Source organism: Acinonyx jubatus, chromosome C1 (genome assembly GCF_027475565.1).
Source record: "Acinonyx jubatus isolate Ajub_Pintada_27869175 chromosome C1, VMU_Ajub_asm_v1.0, whole genome shotgun sequence".
NCBI lineage: Eukaryota > Metazoa > Chordata > Mammalia > Carnivora > Felidae > Acinonyx > Acinonyx jubatus.
In genome coordinates, this window is record NC_069381.1 from 89,669,282 (window position 1) to 89,686,123 (window position 16,842).

Sequence of the window (16,842 nt, forward strand, 5' to 3'; positions counted from 1 at the left end):
AAAACAAAATCATGTACAACATTTACATTCTCATCACTTAATCTTTCCAATTGTTTCCTTTGTAGGAATAAAATGCAATTACTACCTGTTTTCATGTTTTGTCTTCAAAAATTGCAGTTCCCTTCAAAGCTTCAAAAGTTGCAATCCCACTCTAATGCTGTAATTAACTACTTCTAATTGTTTTTTAACAACATGAAATATTAGGAAAATTGGTTACAAGAAAAGCAATATAACTAAAGGACAATTAGAATGATTTACAAAATTATTCCATTTAAGCTCAAACATACCTGAAATTGAATTTGTGATGTGTCATAGGAAGAGAAAATATAGACTGTCATGATGATGATGTGTGTGTTCAGTATCAAGTCTTTCAAAAAATTTTTGTGTTTTTTTTTTATTTAATGTTTATTTATTTTTGAGAAAGAGAGAGAGAGCATGAGCAGGGGAGGGGCAGAGAGAGGGAGGCACAGAATCCTAAGCAGGTTCCAAACTCTGAGCTGTAGCACAGAGTCCAACGCAGGGCTCAAACTCACAAACCATGAGATCATGACCTGAGCCGAAGTCAGATGCCTAACCGACTGAGCCACCCAGGAGCCCCATTCAAAAAATTTTTGTAATTCAGTTCCCTGTGTATGTATAGAATATTTGTAAATTTGGATAATTATTGCTTTATTTCAAAGAATAGAATGCTATATAGCTTATTTGAATTATAAATTATGAATGTACCATAACAAATTTCCTGTATATAGCTCCTCCATAAATTTCTTAATTAATTGGGAAACATTTTTTTACCATATAATTATACTACACAAAATTTGTAATCGTATTATCTCCATGAAAAAATACCTCTTCAGTGTTCACCTTTACAAATAAATTAACAAAGATATGGGCTGCCTGGGTGGCTCAGTCGGTTAAGCATCTGACTTCCACTCAGGTCATGAACTCTGTGAGTTCAAGCCCTTGTCAGGACCCATGCTGACAGCTGAGAGCCTGGAGCCTGCTTTGGATTCTGTGTCTTACTCTCTCTGCCCCTCCCCTGCTCGCTCTCTCTCTTTCCCTCACTCTCTCTCTCTCTCTCTCTCTCTCTCTCAAAAATAAATGGACATCAAAACAATTTTTGTTAAATAAATTAACAAAGATGTTCGAAATAATGCTATTTCACTTTCAATATAATGAACTTCCAGAAGTTTTACTTAAATTCTGTGAATTGGATTGAAAAAGAATCAATCCATTCCCGGAATATAGCTGATTTCTAAATTTGAAATTTCATGACTGATATAAATGTATATGAGCTTATTCTACTATAGAAATGACATCTGTGTCTGTTTAAATGGGAATGAAATTCTACTATGAAAGCAACATGGGAACAGCTATCACTGCACATTTCATAGGCATACAGGAAATCTTAGAATTTCCACAGCAAAGTTTTTTTTTAAGTTTATTTATTCATTTTTGAGAGCAAGAGAGAGGGGGGCAGAGAGAGAGGGAGACAGAGAATCCCAAGCAGGCTCTGCACCATCAGCACAGAGCCCAACATGGGGCTCGAACTTATGAACCATGAGATCATGACCTGAGGTTAAACCAAGAAACAAACGCTTAATGGACTGAGCCACCCAGAGTCCCCAACAGCAAACTTAATTTACAAGAATCATGTGATCTAGATGAAAACTCATGTGTCTCAAAGTGACACATAAGTGTACCTTCTATAGCTATATGTGTTAAATCATATTTTGGCCCAGCATTTGTAAACTAATAATATGGGAGGTTATTCTTATTGTGGCATAATGTACACAACATAGGATTTACCATTTAACTATTTTTAACCATCAATTTAGTGACATTAAGTACATTCACAATGTTCTGCAACCATAACTATTATCCAATACTTTTTCATCATTCCAAACAGAAATTCTGTGCCCATTAAACAATAACTACCATTTTCCCTCTTCTGGACCCTTAATACCCTCTATTCTGCTCTTTGTCCTTATGGCTAGGTCCTTATGGCCATAGGTATGGCTATATATCTCATATAACAGAGATAATTTTACTTCTTCCTTTCCAGTTTGGATGTTGTTTATTTCTTTGTCTTGTCTGACTGTTCTCGCCAGGACTTCCAGTGATGGGTTGAATGGAGATGGTGATAGCGGGCACCCTTGTCTTAGTCTTGATCTTAGAAGGAACACTTTCAACTACTCACTGTTGAGTCTGATGTTAGCTGTGGGTTTATAATACAGGGCCCTTACTGTGTTGAAGTATGTTCCATCTGTACTCAATTTGTTGGGAATTTTTATCATCAAAGCGTGTTCAATTTTGTCAAAAGCTTGTCAGTTGTAACAATATGGACAAAACTTCAGGGCATTATGCTAACTGAAATAAGTCAGAGAAAAGCAAATACTGTATGACCTCACATATGGTCATTTAAAAAATAAAATTCATAGAAACATTGTAGATTGGTGGTTGCTGGGGCAAAAGTGTGTGGGAAACAGGTGAAGGTGGTCAAAGTACGATGTTCTGTTATATGACCAGTAAGTTCTGGGAGTCTAATATACAGTATGGTGACTATATTTAACAATAGTGTATTGTATTTTGGAAGTTGCTAAGAGAATAAATTTTAAAATTTCTCATCACACATACAAAAATATAACTGAGATATGACCTTGTTGTAGTAATCATTTCACAAAATATATGCATGTCAAATAATTTTCTGGTACATGTTAAACTTAATGTTATATGTCAATTATATCTAAATAAAATTGGAAAAAATAATAAATTTTAATTTTAAATATTTCTGGCACTATGTTTCAACATCTAAATAATTTATTTTTTTAAATTTTTTAATGTTTACTCATTTTTTGATAGACAGAGACAGAGTGTGAGTAGGGGAGGGGCAGAGAGAGAGAGGGAGACACAGAATCTGAAACAGGCTCCAGGCTCTGAGCTGTCAGCACAGAGCCCAACGCGGGGCTCGAACTCACAGACCGTGAAATCATGACCTGAGCCAAAGTCAGACGCCTAACTGACTGAGCCACCCAGGCACCCTTCTAAATAACTGTTTAAATTAATATTGCTTTAATTTAAGGTTTTCTGTTCTCAAATGTCTATATGGTAGAGACCATTTTTACATGGGATTGAATTATATAAACTTATCATAACTTATTGCTTTATAATAATAATAAACATGTATTTATTATAACAGTTTCTTACCACAGAAAATCTATGAAAATTTTAGTATAATCCTATCACAGAAAACTGATTTACCATTATGGTCACTTATTATTACTTAAAAACACAAAATAACGTGTTATGAAAAATACAGAATAATTTAGGATTTTTGTTAAAATTACCATGAATTATTATTTCTAGTTCCTTAATCCCAAAGATTAATATCACTTTGGGACTTGGAAACATTATTAGAGAGTGGTCTTTTGTGTATCTACTACAGGTTTTTCTTCTGTGGTTACCATGAGGTTTATATTAAATATCTTATAGTTATAACAACCCATTTCAACCTGATAACAACTTAACTTCTATAGCATATGAAAACTAGATACTTTTACTTCTTTCCCTTTCATCACATTTTAGGCTATTAATGTTACAGTTTACATCCTTTGTATACAATAATGAATTATTGCAGTTGTAGCTATTTTTAGTGTTTATTTTTCTTTAACTTTTAAACTAGAGTTGTGATTTACACACCACCATTACCATGTTAGGGAATCTGATTTAACTATATTTACCTTTACTGATGATTTGTATACATTTGTTTTTCCAATGTTAATTAACATCACTTCAATTTAACTAGCAGAACACTGCTCAGTATTTCTTATATGGCAAGTCTAATGGTGATAAACTCCCTCAGTTTTATTTGTCTGGGAAAGTATTTTTCTCTCTTTCATTTCTGAAGGATAACTTTGCTGGACATAGCATTCTTGGTTGATAGGATTTCTTTTCTTTCAATATTTTGAATAAATCATCTCACCCACCCTGGCCTGCAAAGTTTATGCTGATAAATCCTCTCATGGCCTATTGGGTGTGCCCACATAGGTGATGAGTTGTTTTCCTGTGGCTGCTTTCAAATTTTCCTTTTTATCTGACTTTTGACAATTTAATTATAATGTGTCTCAGTTTAGCCCTTTTAGGATTGAAACTTTTGGGGGTGTTTTGAGCCTCATGAATCTGGATGTACATTTATTTTCCTAAGTTTCAGAGTGTTTCAATAGAAAGCCCAGTTTTCAATAGTTGAAATACATTCACTTCCTCTTTTTCTCTCTCTTCTCTTTCCAGGATTCCTATAATGCATAAATTTTATTTTATTTTGCTGATGTCCCATAAATTCTATAAATTCTCTTCACAGTGTGTCATTCTTTTTTCCTTTTGCTCCCCTGACTGGATAATTGCCAATAGAAATTGGAAATTGAACTTCCTTCTGCTTTTTGAAGTCTGCTGTCAAAGCTCTCTGTTGAATTCTTTAGTTTAGTCATTGTATTCTTCAGCTTTGGTATTTCCACTTAGTTTGCCTGATGATTTCTATTTCTTTGTTAAAATTCTCATTTTGTTCATAAATCCTTTCCCTAATTTCATTTAGTTGTCTGTTTCTATATTCTTGTAGTTCACTGAATTTCTTTAAGAGGATTATTCTAATGTTTTTGATAGTTCAATGATCTCCACTTTTCAGGGTCATTTAGGGGAGCTTTATTAGTTCTCATTGGTGGCGTCATATTTACTTGACTCTTACCTCATATCCTTGTGTTGGCATCTGTGTTGCATCCACGCGACTCGTGAAACAGAATGCTACAGGCACCAGTGACAGTTGCAACAAAGTTTATTACAATAAGAGGCAAGGCCGACCGATCGGGACCAACACTCTTGATAAGAGTGTGGCCCCAAACAGCCGGGGTACAGAGTTTTTAAAGTCGATCACATCGTTTTATCATTATCTGGGAACAGAACAGGGCAACAGTTCCCAGATGAGTTAGAAACAGTTGCCAGATGAGTCAGAAACAGTTATCGAATGAGGTGATTATTTTAGATTTTCTGCCGCTAAATTGCAACCAGTGGATCTCCTTGACCTTGTCTCTGATGCTCTTTTTTGAGGTTTTGTTTCCTTCATTGGTAAAGCCTGATTCACAAGAGTATGAAGTATGATTTACAAGAGTAAAAGCAAGGTTGTTATCTTTTGACCTTCAGTGTCAGAACAAAGTTGTTATCTTTCAAGCTAAGCGTTAGCCCTACAGTACAATTTAACCCTTACAATCTGCATATTAGTAAACAGTCTCCTCATCCAGATTTTGTAGGTTTTGTTTCATCCAGGAAAGGCCTTCACCAACCAGCTCAGCTTAGGGTACTGAATCAGCTCGTAGCATCTGTGAGCAAATGGAGCTTGCCACGTCTAGTTGAGTGAGGCCACTGCCCTTGCCCTTGCCCTTGGCGGGATAGAGTTTGTCGCTGGTTGAGTTGGCCTTCAGGCTGGACTCTGTATTCAAGTAGTGCTGCTATGTGTACTACCTGGTTGGGCAAGACTTCTGGGTTGTTTTCCATGTTTAGATGATGCCATTCTCTGGGGTCTGCAGTCACCTCTGGTTGGATATGGTTGTAGGCTGTGTTCCCCACAGGACAGTGCCACTGGTGAGATTTTGCAATGGGATAGGGTTTTGGGCTACACTCTGCAATCCTCCCTGTTCAGGTAATGCACCTCAGGCTGTCCTCACCAACCTGGATGTTATAGCTGCCTAGACTCTGCATTTAGGCACAGCCACAGGTCTGGACTTCATGGTCAGATGGGCCTCAGTTTGTGTTCTGCAATTAGGGCAGCAGACTGTGTCTCTAATACTGAGTAGGCTTGTAGGTTGGGCCTGGCAGCTGGGTGGTTACCATAAGCTGGGCTCCAAAGCTCCTCAGGGAATTTCAGGCTCCCTGCCTGTGTGGGGTTAGAGGCTATGTTCAACAGTTGGGCAGGGCTGTTGGCATGGCTCCCTGCCAGGCAGAGCCCTAAGATATCTTCTGCTGATTTAGGGTGTTGTGGCCACTATCCCCAGAGCAGTGGGTCTGGATGCTATGCTCAGCAGTTGAACAGAACTTTGAATTTATTCTTCTGTTCAGGCAAGGCCATAAAATGTGCTTCACAGCCAATGTGGCCCTGTGGCTGGAAAACCAAATTAGGCTGAAATGCCAACCAACCTTCCTGGCCTGACAGGGTCACTGGCTTGAGTCTGCTGATCCACAGAGCTGCTGGCTAGGATCTCTGTTCACGTGCTGCTGCAAGCAGGAATGAAACCTGCCAAGATGTAAATGCTGGATGCTTTATGCCACATTCTGCTTATCTGCCTCTACCTTAACCCCAGTAGCTGAGCTTCACAGATTTCTCCTCATGATCCCTGTGAGGAAGGACCCAAGTGGGCCTCCTAGGAAGCATCCCACAATGCTGGGGAAGTTGGATGTCCACCTTAGTTCCTCTTTTTCCCACTGGAGATACTGTAGGGCCAAGGAGGCCCTCCCAGTATGGCACTGTGCCCTTCCGGGGAGGGGCAATGTGATTAAAGTGAAACCATTTCTCTTACCTTTCAAATGCAGTCCGGCTCAGGCTCTATTGTACAGGGGTACAGGCGAGTGCTACAGCCCCATCCCTGGATGCTGCAGTTTCACAATGGTGCCCTTTCTATGCATACTGGCTAGTTGGTCTTCATATTAAAAGGACTGAAGTTAGGAACTAGTATAATGACCTATATTACATCTTGATGATGTCATCCTTTAAGCTCCTTTAAGCTATTATTCTTAAAATGAAATTTTAAAATACACAAAGCAGGGGCATCTGGGTGACTCAGTCGGTGAAGCATTCAACTCTTGATTTCAGCTCAGGTCATGAGCTCATGGTTTTGTGAGTTCCAGCCCCGTGTCAAACTCTGTGCTGACAGCATGGAGTCTTCTTGGGATTCTCTCTCTCTCTCTCTCTCTCTCTCTCTCTCTCTCTCTGTCTCTGTCTCTCTCTGTCTCTCTGTCTCTCTCTCTCTCTCTCTCTCTCTCTCTCTGCCCCTCCCCCACTCATGTTCCCTCTCCCTCTCTCTCTGTCTCTCAAAATAAACTTTAAAAAAATAAGATAGAATAAAATAAAATACACAAAGCAGTAATTCCTTGATAATCTTGACCTTTGTTTTATTAAAAATATTCCAGACATAAAACATGTTTCATTTTGCATTTTTCTTGATTGGATTTTTAAGAGTGGCTCTAAAAGTATCTTCAAGTTAGACATTGTAGTATATATTCTTTCATAGAAGTTTATTTCCTTTTGTAAAAGTGAAAATCTCTTTTCTCCTTGCTCTGATTTTGGTTTTGTCATTGAAGTTAATACTGCTTTTGCTAATTCAGAGTTTAAATCAATTTCTGATTTCATTTAGAGAATTCCACACAATGTTCGCAACTTTTTCTCTTCACCTGTCCTCCTTTAAAGTATTTAAGGTGCACCTGGGTGGCTCAGTCGGTTGGGCATCCAACTTTGGCTCAGGTCATGATCTCGTGGTTTGTGGGTTCAAGCCCCACATCGGGCTCTGTGCTGACAGCTCAGAGCCTGGAGCCTGCTTCGGATTCTGTCTCTCCCTCTCTCTCTGCCTCTCTCTCTCTCTCTCTCTCTCTCTCTCTCTCTCTCTCTCTCTCTCAAAAATAAGTAAACATTTAAAAAAAGGGTTTTTTTTAATAATAAAGTATTTAAAAGAACTGTGGCCTACAGAGAACATTCAAACCCTGTAAACAGTCTGTATTCAAGTACCAGAAGATTATTGAGCTGTATTCAAGTACCAGATTATTCAGATGGCCTAGCAAGGCGACAGCACTACACAGAATATCACACGTCAAAATTGCTAATTTAATAACTTATTTTGTTTTCAGAATTTGCTGTTTCTTGGAATGCCACTTAACTGTCTTGGAACTCCACACATAAGTTTTGTGTATTGTGTGTTGTTAAGTATAAACTTATGCCTTTTTTTTTTGCAAGAATGACTCACCATTAGTGGCAGACAGGGTCAAGACCATACACTTATGAAATGGCAGTAACTCCAAGCATGACTGACTGATGAGATCATGACCACCTTTCTCCATCACGTTCCTGTCCCTCCTCCCTCAGGTTAGATGACTGCTGTTCAAGTGTCCAGAATAGTTGCTCTCTACCTTCCCTGGTTCTCAGACTCCACGATTCTCCGGTGACCCATGCCAGTTAACACATTACACAAATGCACAAAAGTGGGCATGAGCCGACTTGTCAGCCTTCCTGAAACAGAGGACAAAATTATACATTTAATTATATATTTATTCCACTTTCAGAGTAGTTGAACCCCAGAAAAAAATTGCCCAGGGAGACACATTACACTGGAGGTTTGAAATATTGGATTGGGGAACTATGTGAATGCTTGTATATCACGTCAGGAAAGGAAATCAAATGACCTTGAAGCCACTTAGAGCCTTAAAATACTGCTAAGGTTTTGATGCCAGGGATTAGCCTGTTAAGCCACTGCCACTGGCTGTAAGCATTATGATATTCTGAGGCTGATATGAGCCTCTGTACTGTTCAGAGCTTAGTTACTATGGAAAAAAGAAAAGTCAGATTAAGCTGTCAGACCCACAAAATTAACATGTGCACCTAATTGGCTTAGTTTATTATTATTATTATTCATACAATTACAATTTGTGTCTATAGAAAATATGGCCATTATTTTTAAATTGCTATTTTGGAAAGGCAAGTTATCAATATTAGCATTGTGACAGAAGTAAAGAAAATTCATAAAATGTACAGAAATACAGCTAAATCCAAAATGGGCATATCAGTACATAAGTAGGAACACATTTTCAAGTTTCTTGATATGCTTGGCCTCTATCCCATACCACTAATTACTTCTTAGCTCAAATGGGCAAAATCGTTAGCAATTTGCTTGGCAATAGGTGAAAAGATATGTTTCTTTTTTTCTTTCCCTGTGGAAAATTGTCTGCATTGTACTGCAATGCTGAGCAAGTTATTCTTAGCAGCACGTCTCCTCAGACATTTTATGGCAGCTTGGGGAATATTAAATGTATGATTAATAAATAATTACAACTATGTGTCCAATCTTTAGCTCCATATTCAAAAGGAGCTTTGACTGTGTGAGGCATTTGAGAGGGTTTCTGAAAACAATATATTTATACATTTTAATTTAGATTTATTCCAGCGTTAAAGTACAAATATTTACATATTCTGAGCATATTTTACATATAGAATTATTTTAACCATTATCAGTATACAACTACCTCCAGGGAGAAATGCAGTAAGGAATTTAGCAGCAGGAAAACATAGTAAACAACAATTTAGGACAGAAGGTAAAGAGCATCGTAAACATGGAGAATCTGAAATTAGAGAAAGAATTTTTAATTAGGTGGAATGTAATCACTCAGCTGGAATTTGTCTATGTTACCAAAACAGGAGCATTTCGTTATTGTTGCGGAAAGTGCTTTCAAGATATTTCATTAACAAACCAAGCAGAAAATCTTATTTCAGTCTTTCAGTCTTATTCACTGCCCCTCTCTCTCTCTCTCTCTCTCTCTCTCTCTCTCTCTCTCTCTCTCTCTCTCTCTCTCCACCTAAGAATACAGTGCAATATGAGCTTAGCTTATCTGTTATTGTGCAGTGATATGATATTGGAATGATTATATCATTTGCAGCATGCTATAATCATGGTGAGCTTAGTTCCTGCATTTTCTGGAAAACTCCCAAATTCCTACTTGATCAATTCTATATGTTATCTTTAGGTTCCAAAGTTAAGGTCACTACTTGACTATAAAACAAAAAGCTGTCCCTGGATAAGACAACACTTCTAGTTCCAGCTATCCCACTCAGTTTGTGCTCAAAAATGTTTCTTAAGCACTTTGGGTTGCAGTCCCTACCCCCCTTTTTATGCAAAGGCATGAATGCTAGAATACCAAACAGCCTCATTCCATGGCTTAACTAGTATTAAGCAGCATGGCATAGCAGTTAAAAACAGACTGGCATTTGTGTGCTTGAACATGAATCCCAGCTCTGCTAATCCCAGCTCTGTGTGACCCTGGGCAAAGGATTTAACCACTCTGTGCTTCACCTTCCTCTGTAAAACAGGCTTGATGATAATGGTAATTTCTCATGGAGTTATTATACGAGGCTTTGATCAGTGGATACAAATGAAGCAGAAGAGTAAAGGTGATACATGTACTGGTGAAATAAACACATGTGAGAAAGGACAACATATGAACTCAAATTCTCTATTAATTCAGTTATTCAGCTGATGTGCTCTCTTTGTACTCCAGCTCATACACCCCTAACAAATGGGTTTGTTCTGTATAACTATGAGGAAAAGAAGTAGTGAAGTTAAGAAACTTGCCCACAGTCTCAGCTAATCAGTAACACTCACTATTTAAATCCTTATGTGTCCGATTTCAAATCTGTGCTATCTCAACTCTGCTTCCCCAAGGTACCTAGAGATTTTGCAAGCTGATTATTAACCCTATTATAATATGTCTTGGCTCTAAATTCATTGTAACAAGCATAATTTTTGCGCATGAGGTAACTGAAAAGCAAATGTTTGCCTTCTCACAATAAAGAATATGGACGGCAGAACCAGATTCTAGAGCAAGACTGCCTATGTTCACAATATCAGCACTACCACTGTCTGCATGACCGTGGGGAAGGTTATTTAAATATTAAATTAATTAATAAAAATAAAGCATTAGAGGAGTGCCTGGGTGGTTCAATCAGTTAAGCATCCAACTCTTGATTTCAGCTCAGATCAGGATCTCATGGTTTATGGGATGGAGCCCCCCACTGGGCTATGTGCTGACAGCATGGATCCTGCTCAGGATTCTCTCTCTCCCCCTCTTTCCCTGTCCCTCCCCAATTTGTGTGCATGCACATGCTCTCTCTCTCTCTCTCTCTCAAAATAAACTAAATAAATAAATAAATAAATAAATAAATAAATAAATAAAGCATTAGAATAGTGCCTGGCACATAGGAAGCACTGTAGAAATGTTTCTTGTTAACACACTTATCATAACTACTACTATTCAGGAGGCCTGGGATGGCCATGTTAGAGAAGAGATGTTTAATGGTACTTCATTAATATAATTATGGTCCCACAGAAATAAGTAAATGTGTTTCCAGCTTTCATTCAAATAGAAAGTCATTCTTCTTGTCAAAGGGATTTAATCTTCCTTCTTTACAAACACTTGCTCTAGTGTTAAGGACATTGATGCCTGAAGAAAGACACTTACAATGTTCAGCTTAGAGATACACACAGCTGGAGATTATACAGGCCCAACTAAAAATAAAAATGTTAAAAGGAGGCAACGCTTTCCACAGAAACTAGCTGTTAAAGAGTCATTATCTAATAACTAGTCTTGATCAAGTACATAAACAAAAAACTAAAACTGAATGGCAGAGGTCTGACTGACCTGGATGGATGAGAAAAATGTCATGTGCAGGAGGTGAAGACTGGAACAGAGGCATCCCCTTGGCCACACCTGGTCAAAGCCTATGGAAAGCAATGAGCAAAGAAGAAGAGAAACCTGATTTCAGAAATCTTATATAGTCTTAAAAGTTTGTCATCTGGGACCGCCTGGGTGGCTCAGTCAGTAAAGCTTCCGACTTCCACTCAGGTCATGATCTCTCAAGCCCCTCATCGGGCTCTGTGCTGACAGCTCAGAGGCTGGAGCCTGCTTCGGATTCTGTGTCTCCCTCTCTCTCTGCCCCTCCCCTGCTCACACTCTGTCTCTCTCTCAAAAATAAGCATTAAAAAAATTTTTGGGGGGGTGCCTGGGTGGCTTAGTCAGTTAAGCATCCGACTTCAGCTCAGGTCATGATCTCACAGTTCGTGAGTTCAAGCCTCATGTCGGGCTCTATGTTGACAGCGTGGAGCCTGGAACCTGCTTCAGATTCTGTGTCTCCCTCTCTCTCCGCCCCTCTCCCACTTGCTCTCTCTCTCTCAAAAATATAAATGTAAAAAAACCTTTTTTAAGTTTATCATCTGTTTATAAACAGTATATAGCTCTTAGTACAGAATGTAGCCTTAGTTATTGTCCATATTCACAGAATCCTAAATCTAAAAGTCCTTTCAGCTGTTGTAAAAGAAAGTGGCCCAAATAGGTTGGACCTCACTCAGCTGTTAAATTGAGATTCTGGTGTTCATACTGTACAAAAAGCTAGCACTTGCAATATTGTCTCTTAATAAGGCTTATTTCTGAGTGGGCTTTTCTTAGATTTGTCTTGGTCGAGTTTTAGTTTCCCATTTGCTTTTTCTTTTGTTTTCAGAAGAGGAAAAAACTTGAACAGATTTGTTGAGAGACTCAGTGAATGGGTCACTAAGAGGATTGTATATTTTAATAGACTCTTCTCTTGCCTTCCCACGCAGCTAGCTATTTCCTAAAACCCTAAGTTTGAAGGATTTGAAATAGAACTTTAAATATTATAGAGCTGAATCATCAAAGAGTTTTAAACCTGCCACTGGATGAAGGACAGAAAAAGGACCATCTGATCTAATGCCATGAATTCTTAGCACTGAGGATGGTTCCCTGGAGCAGAACAGTGAAAAACAGGAAAGGAAATGCTTAATTGAACCAAAATAGGCTACTATGATACACATGGAAAGCAAAGCTTTAAAATGACAAATTAAAATAAAGGGCAAAGAAAGTAAAGGTGACGTTAACTTTCTTTCCTGGAGGCTGCTAATTTATCTAGGGCAATGGCTCTCTGATGCTAGAATAAGCACTGGTACATAATGATGTTTTCGATGGTTCCCCACAAAGTGAGGACAAAGTGGTGAGTTTCTTCATTATGTGTATTTTTTTTTAATTTAAAGAATTATTCCTTATTCTGGGAGTGTGTTCTATTAGCTTTGTTTTGTATTAAAATATCCTTTAATTGGAAGAGATGGTGATATCATATGAGAGTTTATTTTTTCATTCCAAAGCCCTTACTGCTCAAAATTAAGGCTCCACAACACCATGTTCTCCCCCAATATATATATATATATATATATATACACACACACACACACACACACACACACACACACACACATACAGCAACTAAATCAGTCCTTTTCCAGAGGTGAATCAGAATTCCCTTAGAAGTAGTTTCAAAATAGACACTGCTACTCCCCTTCTGTTGTGAGCTCTCAAAAGGAAAGTGGAAGGAAGAGGAAGGGAGATACGTATTTTTATATGATTCTGATACAGACCCTAATTGACATCCACAGTTCTCAGGAGAGTATGATCAACTATCATCCTTGGAAGACCCATATCTTCTTTGCTTTTGTCTTTTTCTTGAATGCATTCACCTCTGTGGACAGGAGACAAATATTTTGCAATGCAGTTTCCTAAATAAGAGGAATAATATTTCAGGAAACAAGTTTCTATGCTGCACATAAAAAAGATCTTTGAAGGGGAAGCTTCAAGCAAACGACAGTTCTTTTCATAAAGAAATCATAATATGAAAACTCTAGGGATATAACAAATACATTCTCAACTGTGGTGGCAAGCTAAATAAAGTCCTTGAGCTAATTTTAATGGAAAAAGTTTCCACGTACACAGTGAGTAAGTAGACATACTCTATAAATATATATTTCTTGAGCTCTAAAAAAGCTACATGGGGGAATGCTAGAACAAATATTCAAATTGTGTGAGATGGGTGAAAGTGTAAAAGTAAACCCAGATTTCTTTAACACTGTGAAGCAAAATAATATGTTTAGGAGACTGAGTTCCTATCTGTCCTTGAATAGATCAGTCTAACATCATTTTTTGCTCTAATCTAGCTGATTTCTTCACTGGTCTATATACAACTTTTTTCCTTATTTATTAATTGATTTGCATGATAGGCTTTGCTTCCTTATACATATTATTGCAACTAAAGCTGTATACCCTGTCCCACCCTTCCCCCAACTCCAATGCTACCATAAACTGTGTCTTAACTCATCCAGTGCAAATCCTGATCATTCTCTAATGCCTATCTTGTTTACACAAACACTGAACACTTAGTATGTGCCAGGCACTTGCTAGGTTCCATAGGGCAATGAACGGCAAATATAACCTTTAAGCGAATTGTATTACAGGTGTGAAATATAGCCTGAAATAAGTCTTGAATAGAAACATGGAGCTTCATTAGAGGTTGTTGCAATAATCTAGGACAATGATTGTCAAAGTGTGGTCTCCAAATCAGCAAAATCAGAATCACCTAGCAACTTGTTAGAAATGCAAATTTCCTGCCCCATTTCAGACCTACCACATCACAAAACACAGGCCCCATCCCAGAAGTCTACACTGTAGCAAGCCTTCCAGGAGATGGTGGTGCAATTGATGCACACTAAAGTTTGTGACCCACTGACTTAGCAGAAGAATAGTAGGAGACAAGATTAGTGGCTGTGGATTTGGAGAGCAGAAAACACATTTTCCAGATGTTACTGACCTGAAGATGACAAGGAAAAAGTGAAATAACATTTGAGGTTTATGATTTGTGTGATTAATGCCTAGTGGAGCCTTTCACAGACATAGAAATATAAGAAAATATCAGGTTTGGGGTGGTCAGTATATAAAATTGATGGTTGCTTTATGTTGAGATGTGTCAAATCTGACATATTGGACATTTAAGTGGAGATGTCCAGAATAGCAGAACAATGGAGAGATCTGAGCAGAAGTAAAGGGATTAAGAGAAAGGTGATCTTAGGAGTGATTAAAGTTGAAGAGCTAATAAAAAAAGGGAGGAAGAAAGATATGATTTCACTTATACGTGGAATATTAGTAAGCTAAACAAGTGGAAAAACAATAAACACAAACCATAATGAGGTACCACCTTACACCTGGCAGAATGGCTAAAATCAAAAACACAAGAAATAACAACTGTTGGCGAGGATGTAGACAAAAGGAAACCTTATGTTCATGGGAATGAAAATTGGTGTAGCTACTGTGGAAACCAGTATAGAGGTTCCTCAAAAAATTAAAAATAGAAATACTATATGATCCAATAATTCCACTACTGGATATTTACCCAAAGAAAACAGAAACACTAATTCAAAAAGATATATACACTCCGATGTTTGTTGCAGCATTATTTATAATAGCCAAGATATGGAAGCAACCTAAGTGCCCATTGGTGGATAAATAAAGAACACATGGTATAGATATACAATGGAATATTATGCATCCATAAAAAAGGGATGAGATCTTGTCACTTGGGACAGCATGGATGGACCTAGAGGGTATTATGCAAAGTGAAATAAATCAGACTGAGAAAGACAAATATCATGTGATTTCACTCATATGTGGAATCTTAAAAGCAAAACAAGTGAATACACAAACAACATGCAGAATCAAATCTATAAATGTAGAGAACAAACTATTGCCAGTGGGAAGAGGGGTAGAGGGATGGACAAAATGGGAGAAGGGGAGTGGGAGATAAGGCTTCCATTTATGGAATGAATATGTCATGGGAATAAAAGGTGGACATTTACATGGAAATGTTTAGAATAGCAGGACAATAGAGAGATCTGAGCAGAAGTAAAGGTCTGTCTGATAGGGAATACAGTCAATGATATTGTAATAGCATTGTGCGGTGATAGATGGTAGCGAGACTTGTGGTGAGCATAGCATAACACATAGAGATGTTGGATCACTATGTTGTACACCTGAAATTAATGTAACAATGTATGTCATCTATACTCAAATAAACATTAAAAAAAAAAACAGACTCATAAATACAGAGAGCAAACTGGTGATTGCTAGAGAGAAAGTAGGCAGGGTGGGGGGAGGGGGGGGAATGAGAAAAATAAAGGGGATTAAGAAGTAAAAACTTCCAGTTATAAAATAAATAAGTCACAGGCATGAAAAGTACAACATAGAGAATATAGTCAATAATATTATAATAATATTATATGGTGACAAATGGTGACTACACCTGTCACTGGGGCAGTTTGTAATATATAGAACTGTCAAATCACTATGTCATACACTCAAAACTAACATTCTATATTAATTATACTTCAGTAAAAAAAGAAAAACGGGTGGATGTCACCCAAGGAGAATATGAGAAGTAACAGAAACTGAAGATGGAATCTGGAAAACACTCAACATTTAAAGAACAGATAATGGCAGAACCTGGAAGAGGAAAAACATAATCATGGTATTTTAAAAATTCAGCCAGGCAATCATTACAAGAAGGAAGAATTAATCAACAATTATGTCACAAAGATGGGCACCTGGCTGGCTTAGTCAGAAGACTCTTCATCTAAAGGTCATGGGTTCAAGCCCCACATTGGAGGTAGAGATTACTTAAATAAACAAAAAACTTAAAAGAAATAATAAATGTCACAAAGAGATTAATATAAGGAGAGAAATATGCCCATTACATTTAAAAATGAAGATAGTTATATAATTTTGCTAAGAGAAATTTCATTGGCAAACAAATGAGATTATAGTAGGAGAAAAAAATGAATGGATTAGGACTTCTGGTTTCAGCTCCAACATGTAAAAGCTTACAATTCATCACTCTTATTCTTACAACCAAAAAATTGGACAAACTAAAAATAAATAACTTTTGTTGAACTTACCAGAGAACTGAGGTTTCAGGGAAAATCATTACCTCAAAATTGGGAGAGAAGGATCATTTAGGAAGAGAGATACCAGATATATTTATCTGAAGTAGAAGCCACTGGAGACATAAACTGATAGGAACACTTAAAAAGTAATTTTGGAAAATTGCTGGAAGATGACAATGGACTAGCATGAGTGTGAGAAACCCCTGGGAACGTCCATAATGAGAGGGCGGGCCTACGCCGGCTGACTCCATCTTGTTCTGTGTCCTTCACCTTG

The 16,842-nt window shown here is 37.7% G+C and overlaps 1 long non-coding RNA gene across 2 annotated transcripts in view; it reads right to left on the minus strand.

Moving 5' to 3' along the window:
* Positions 1-2,017: 2,017 nt before the first annotated feature.
* LOC113599221 (uncharacterized) overlaps positions 2,018-16,842 on the minus strand; it is an 84,552-nt gene continuing 69,727 nt past the window's right edge. For both annotated transcript variants that reach the window (XR_008295105.1, XR_008295104.1), the window contains 5 exons: positions 13,221-13,358; positions 11,437-11,516; positions 9,268-9,363; positions 7,995-8,257; positions 2,018-2,215 (listed from right to left, as the gene is read on the minus strand). This is a non-coding gene — a long non-coding RNA (uncharacterized LOC113599221). The remainder of the gene's footprint in view (positions 2,216-7,994; positions 8,258-9,267; positions 9,364-11,436; positions 11,517-13,220; positions 13,359-16,842) is intronic.